The following is a 6908-nucleotide window of genomic DNA, read 5'->3' as shown; positions in this document are numbered from 1 at the left end:
TTGAGGTGTTGCTCAGATGTCCCACTTGGTGCCAGTCAGTTACAGAGACCTGGAACGCATCCTCAGTGTGCTGGACATCTGTATCTGATGGTGCAGACTGACATGAAAAGGCCCTCTTCCCTTCTGTTTACTTTTACATTAAGTTTTAAATGTTGTCCTTATGTGTTTTTATGCACAATTAAAAATATATAAAAATTACGGTTCACATTGCAATAAATTCTCTGTATATTTGCACAAATACTGTCTTTATTACTGACTGAATTGTTAGATTTCAAATTCTGTCGGTCAATTCCAAGGACAAGTTGTGTTGTAGTTAATCTTATAACACAGATATAATATCAAACATTAAAGCTGAACTCTTGCTAAGGGACATCGGTCTAGTACAAGTTGAAAAATGAAAATGCTCCCAAACATTCACTTTCTACCATATACTTTAAGATAAATAAGGAGTCTTACTCTCAGTACCAGAGCCTAAATAGCTTCAGAAGAGTGCCTTGTTTGCTGCTCTGATTTAAGTCTAGTTTAAACACATAAGAATGTGCACACATCCAAATCAACCTGTTGGTAAACGATGAAACAAAGAATGACCTGCACAGAGTAACAATAAATCCAATTAGGTGGTATCATTTATTGTGATGATGCAATGTCTGGGTGCACATGTGGTAAATAGGTGCATCAACATTGTCTATGAAGATTCTCAGTCATCCAGGTCATAGTTATCCAACGAAGGTTAAAATCAAGGGCAACTGGACTTGGTTGAAGATACTGGAAGACGTTTCGTCCCTCATCCAAAGGACTTCTTCAGTTCTGACTGACTGGCACCTGGGTCAAAATTAAAAGCCAGGAAGTGCAAGCCTTCACAGAACACATCAACTCTGTGGACAGTAACATCAAGTTCACACGAGAAGATGTTCACAACAACAGTTTGGCCTTCCTGGACTGCGCTGTACACATTGAAGAGGACAGGAGCCTGCAGATTGGTGTTTACAGAAAACCCACACACACAGACCAATACCTACTGTTCGATTCCCACCACCCACTGGAGCACAAGCTAGGGGTCATGAGAACACTGCACCACAGAGCGGAAAACATACCAACAAGCGCCCAAGCCAGAGAGAAGGAACAGAACCACCTGAAGGGGGCACTGACAGCCTGTGGATACCCTAAATGGACCTTTGTGAAAACAGCCACAAGATCCAAGAAGAACAAAACTACAGGGGATGAAGAAAAGAAGGTCAAACGCAACAACATTGTGATTCCATATGTGTCTGGAGTATCAGAGAAACTCAGGAGGATTTTCAACAAACACAACATCCCTGTGTTTTTTAAACCCAAGAACACACTAAGACAGATGCTGGTACACCCCAAAGAACGCACACCCAAACACAAGAAAAGCAATCTAGTGTATGCGGTCCAATGCAGTGAGGAATGCACAGACCTGTATATTGGGGAGACTAAACAACCACTACACAAACGCATGGCTCAACACAGGGCCAACTCCTCAGGTCAAGACTCTGCTGTCTACTTACATCTGAAGGACAGAGGACACTCGTTTGAGGACCACCAGGTGCACATTTTAGACAGAGAAGATGGATGGTTTGAAAGAGGTGTCAAGGAAGCATCTACACCAGAAGCCATCATTGAACAGGGGAGGGGGTCTACGCCACCACTTATCCCCCACTTACAATGCTGTCCTTTCATCACTTCCCAGGAAACTCAACAAACGTAACCTATTGGCCTCAGGTGAAAATACCAATGATGGTCGTTCAGTCTTGGCCACAGGTAGTCTTAACGACTGTAACGACTGTCGTCACAGCAACAAGGAACACTAACGAACCAGCGGTATCGATGACCCGGACCGACGACCCCACTGAGGTTAAATAGCTGAGTTTCCCTGCCAGTCAGTCAGAACTGAAGAAGTCCTTTGGATGAGGGACGAAACGTCTTCCAGTATCTTCAACCAAGTCCAGTTGCCCTTCATTTTAACCTTCATTGGGTGCATCAGCATTGTAAGCCTCCAAATTTCTGTGCGCACAACACCTTCTACAGGGCTTCAAAACTATTCAGTGTGCAGATAATTCTTAGGTTTTCCTAATAGAGTAACTTCTCAGTGAATGTCACTTTCATCTCTTAAAGAAATGTCCAAAGAAAATAAATATATAATATCAGCTTTTAATTTTTTAGTTTTTACTGACATATAAGCAAAAACTATAACACCGTCTTAAAAATATCATTTGCAGCTGTTAGCTATCATATTGTTAAGTTTAGATCACACGATATTCAATTAACATAAGAAACTGATGAATGAAGAATGTGATTTTATTTTAAGTAAGTCTGATCAATTTTATTTAACAAAATTATTTCTATTTCCAAATATGTTGAAAGGTTACAAATGTAAAAGTTGTTTTGTATGACTTGAAGTAATGTATTGTAACAGAAAATATAATGACAGAACCTATGTATAGGAACCCAGTGTCATAATTTGTAATCAGTAAAGTCCAGGTGTTAAAGTAAAAAAAACAAAAGGCTGAACAAAGCAGTAAGCTGCAGGATCTGGCAGGGCCACCTTGGAAGCCGGGACTTCTGTAGAGCTAGACAGACAGACGGCTAAGGTGCTTCATTGCAATGTGCAATATTAATCTTGCTGCTGGACACCACTTGAACAGTCAAGTTAGCTCTTAATCTATATTTATTATTCTCCTTTTATGTTAAATGTATGTTGAACTGGTATTACATGACTGTTATGTTCCTCCGGATGGTAAGTCCAGAGGGAGGATGAGCAACAATGTTAAAAATAAAACCGGGGCAAAAGAGGACAAGAAGTCATGGTTATGTGTAAACCAAAGATGATATTTATTGCAATGCTGACAGAAAGGGAAACCCAACACAATACTCTCTCAAAAGAAGAAAGCGACTAATCAGGTAAGTCCATAATCAACACAGGTTCATTAACTGAAAGAGATAAGTTCAACACTAACTGAACATGTTCCACAAAAAGTCCTCTCTCCAATGAGGAGGCTAAACCAGACACATGGTTCTGGACTCACAGAAAACAAGCTGTTGTTCAACACACTGATTGAACAGTCTGCCACAGCCCGCTGAGCTGGCTGGGAACAATGTGCTTCCTAGAGTTTGGTTTCTCAGTAGCGTGGTCTCAACAGGTAGAAGGGAAAAACGAAGAGTGCTGTGAAAAACCCAAGCCTTCTTAACCTCCAGGCACTGAGTGGTGATCAGGCACACCTGCTGCCACTCTCTCATGCAGCCAAGGCATGGGGGGAAATGCCACTACCTGAGAGAGCAAAGAGAGAGAAAGAACACACCCAAAACCAAACACATGGCCCTTAGGGTTGTAACATTGACATATATTTATAGAGAATTGTAATGCACATTTAGGTTGTCACAAAAGTAATCTGCTACACAATAACAAAAAAGGGCTTTGAATGTTAGCAGGGCCTCACAGGTTAAAATTACATGCAGCTGGAGAGCCTAGACAAACTCAGAAGCGGCTGTCATACAGCTAATTTCTCTACTACTTACTTCACTCTATTATTACTTCACCCAACTCAGGAATATAGACATAGTTACAGCCCAAGTTACCTGTATTTACCGCCACGACAACCACAACTACCGCTTCCCCCTTAACCCTCAACCCCGTCCCTCAGCCCAGGTGGAGACACTTATTCTAGTGACACAGTGACTCATACAGTAACTTTAATGTTACTGATCCAAATCTGATGATGCCTGTTTGCCGTTAACACTGCATAACGTCAGCTAACTGACGAGGTGGGTCATTAATGTTACTTACTACTTACCTTCTGACAGACGTCTTTTGTTCCAGTGTTAAGTGTTGTACCCATACCTGCTAATTGTTGTAACACATAATTAAAATGCTACAATTTTATTCACAAAGTGGAGCACAGGCTTGTGAGGGTTCTCTTTCTCTCCAGTAAACTACACTGCCTGCCAGTATTCAAAGGGCAAAATTAGCAATATACACTAAAACCATCTTTTGTACCAGGCTGTAAACATGTTTTATTCAGCTGTAAAGTTCGCCATTTTAACATGGGGGTCAATGGAGACTCCCTTTTGGAGCCATGCTTCAAGAGGCCACTCGGTGAATTGCAGTTTTAGGCATTTCCAGTTCGGCTTCACCAAGGAAACCGAAAGGTTGCCGCTTGGTGTTAATGGTGCGTTCCAGTTGACATGGGAACGCCCCCTTAAGTCGGAATCCCGTCTTGGGAAGTCGGGAGAACCGCACTAGCCCAACTTCGTGATCCAGGATGGCTGTCGGGGTATCAACAATTAGTGAAAGCTGTACTTTATACTGTTTATTAGCACTTCTGTGTACTTGTGACTCATATAAATGTTCGTACACAAAGTGTTGTCCAACAGCTGTCTGTGGACGTGTTGCTATAGTGTTTAGTGTGAGTAAATACCGCACAATGTGTTTTTTTAATCAACCGGCATATCAATAGCAACAGCAGCACTAAAATCCCCATCAGGTTGTTTTGTCATGTGACTGCTGGTGACCTTGTACAGTTCCTGTAGTGCATTTTTTAAATTTGCATCTGGAGGAATGTAAACAGCAACAACAAAAGCACTGGAGAACTCTCTGGGCAGATAATATGGCCGACATCTCAACATTAAAAATTCCACATCTAAGAAACATTGTCCATTCATTGTCATATTCACGAAAATGTTAAAAATGGCAAACAATTTGATTTACTTGCCGATTGCAAACTGACATAGCTAGACGGGAACACAGTTCATGAATAACATATAGCCTATTTATGTAATTTTCATTACATTGGTTATATTTTTAATTAGCACCAAGGGCACTGCTGACTGTGTGTACACTTGGAACTCTTTGAGGTTGGAAATGGGAAATTTCAATAGGGAAATTCTGGCTTCCAACGGTGTTTCCTGTTGTGTGAGGTGTAAATTTGTGTGTGGATAAAAAAACAAACAATGGAAACATTTATTACAGTGAATAAATACTGGCGTACATGAAGCAGTGACCTAAACTAAAGAGCTGACAACATCAGATCTGTATGGAACGATGAGGAGGCTGTCTGATTTCCATCATATTTCCCACATGATTTTCCATCATTTGAACTTTGGGCTTATGGGAAATATTGTTAGCTAAAACACAAATATTAAATAAAGAACTACATTAGAAAAAAGAAAAACTACTGTCCTTGTCTAAACACATGAAGTTGGCCACAGTATATACTGTTGACAAAGACTCTGCCTTTAGTTATTTAAGTTACTACAAATGTCAGTGGGATTTTGAATTACCTTTCCTACTGAACAGAAAAAGTCCCCCCCCCCCCCCCCCCCCCCCCCCCCATACCTGTTGTATTACCTGTCAAAGTGTACGTGAGTGGTACATGGCGATATCTACACGGCAACCTCCAACAATCAACATCAACAAGTCTTCCCTAGAAGCCCAGAGGCGATGGTTGTCCTCAGTCAGGGAGGTGAAGAAGCATGCATTCATCCCAACACAATGCCTCTATCTATGAGGTAATGCATCAGCGAGCGGTGAATAATCAACATGAGCTATATGCTGATGAAATGAGTTACTGATATTAATCATTAGAATAACAATCCAATCTACTCTGTTTTCATACGGATGAACTGTTACTCATGAAGCTGTGATATAACCTGAAGCTGCACCAGCTTCACACAGACAGGCTCATGATTCAGCACACATCCCAGTTCATGCCTCGGGCACTTCCAAGAGAAACGTGATAAAATGAAAGTGAGTCTGCAGAAATCCCTCCAGAGGCTGAAATCCCAAATATTTTTAATATCTACAGTATCTGTTAGCATCATTTTAGATGCAGTAGTGGCTCCTTTACCAGATATTGGAACCTGCAGTAGGGATTTGCTCCTACTCAGACTTTGTAATAGCATTAGTGAGGTCCAACACTGATGTTGGGTGACAAGGTCTCACAGGCCAGTTCATTCCAAACTGGAAAAACCGCTGTTTTATAGACTTTGTCTCCTGAGGTTGCAACAGAATGTAAGGTGCCTTTTGTTTATATGAAGGGGAAAATGAAGGCAGCCTTTGTTTTTAAGGGTATCACTGTTAGTTCAGTTCTGTCCCATCCCCTTCTCCATTTCTGCATCTGGTTTGCAGTTAAAAAGACTATAAAGAAAATAAATATACATCTGCATGAAGTGTAAAGAGCGGTTTCTGTGATGCTTTTTTCAAAGACTAATATTCCAACTAGAAAAAGAGAATCATATAATGGTCCTTTAAAGTGATTAATTTTTGTTGAAAAATACCTTGTTTTTAAATGAGTGACTCAAAGGTTGGACCTCTCTGATTATTATGCATAACCTCTTAATGTAATTTGCAGTTGTAGGCCAAATGTAGTGCCTTTACCCAAATTCTAATAATGGAATTACAGTTTGAAAATGCAGCAGTTGCCTTGATTATGATCAAAGGCAGTCTGCAGGAAACAGCTAATAAAACACAATATTCATTAGATGTTAAGATGGATGAAAATACTCAGAAAACAGTCAAAAACTGTTTGCACTTAGTGAAGAGGCAGGAAACAGGGACTTCTTTTAGACCTTTTTTTTTTATTTAAAAATATTAATCAATAAATAGCAAATAGAATAAATAACTAAATAAGACATTTACACAACAGACATTGTCAGTTTCAGGGTTGTTGGCCCACAGATGCATATAGCCTTAGGACACTTGTAATAAAAATCCAGTTTGCCCGCAGGCCTGTTAGTGCATTTAGTCTATCACAGAGTTCAAGTATAGAGTTCAAGTGTTCATTTTGTTTGTAAGTAATCACAGTTTTTTTTTTCGTTCTTTCTTTCTTTCTTTCTTTCTTTCAAGTGTCCCTTTTCAGACTGTGCCCTCCGCTCTGACGGGGACCGCTGGC

This window comes from Micropterus salmoides, unplaced genomic scaffold, assembly GCF_014851395.1.
Source record: "Micropterus salmoides isolate LMB-PRFRI ecotype aquatic unplaced genomic scaffold, ASM1485139v1 Ms_hic_scaffold_7, whole genome shotgun sequence".
Classification (NCBI taxonomy): domain Eukaryota; kingdom Metazoa; phylum Chordata; class Actinopteri; order Centrarchiformes; family Centrarchidae; genus Micropterus; species Micropterus salmoides.
This window is presented reverse-complemented; position numbering follows the sequence as displayed.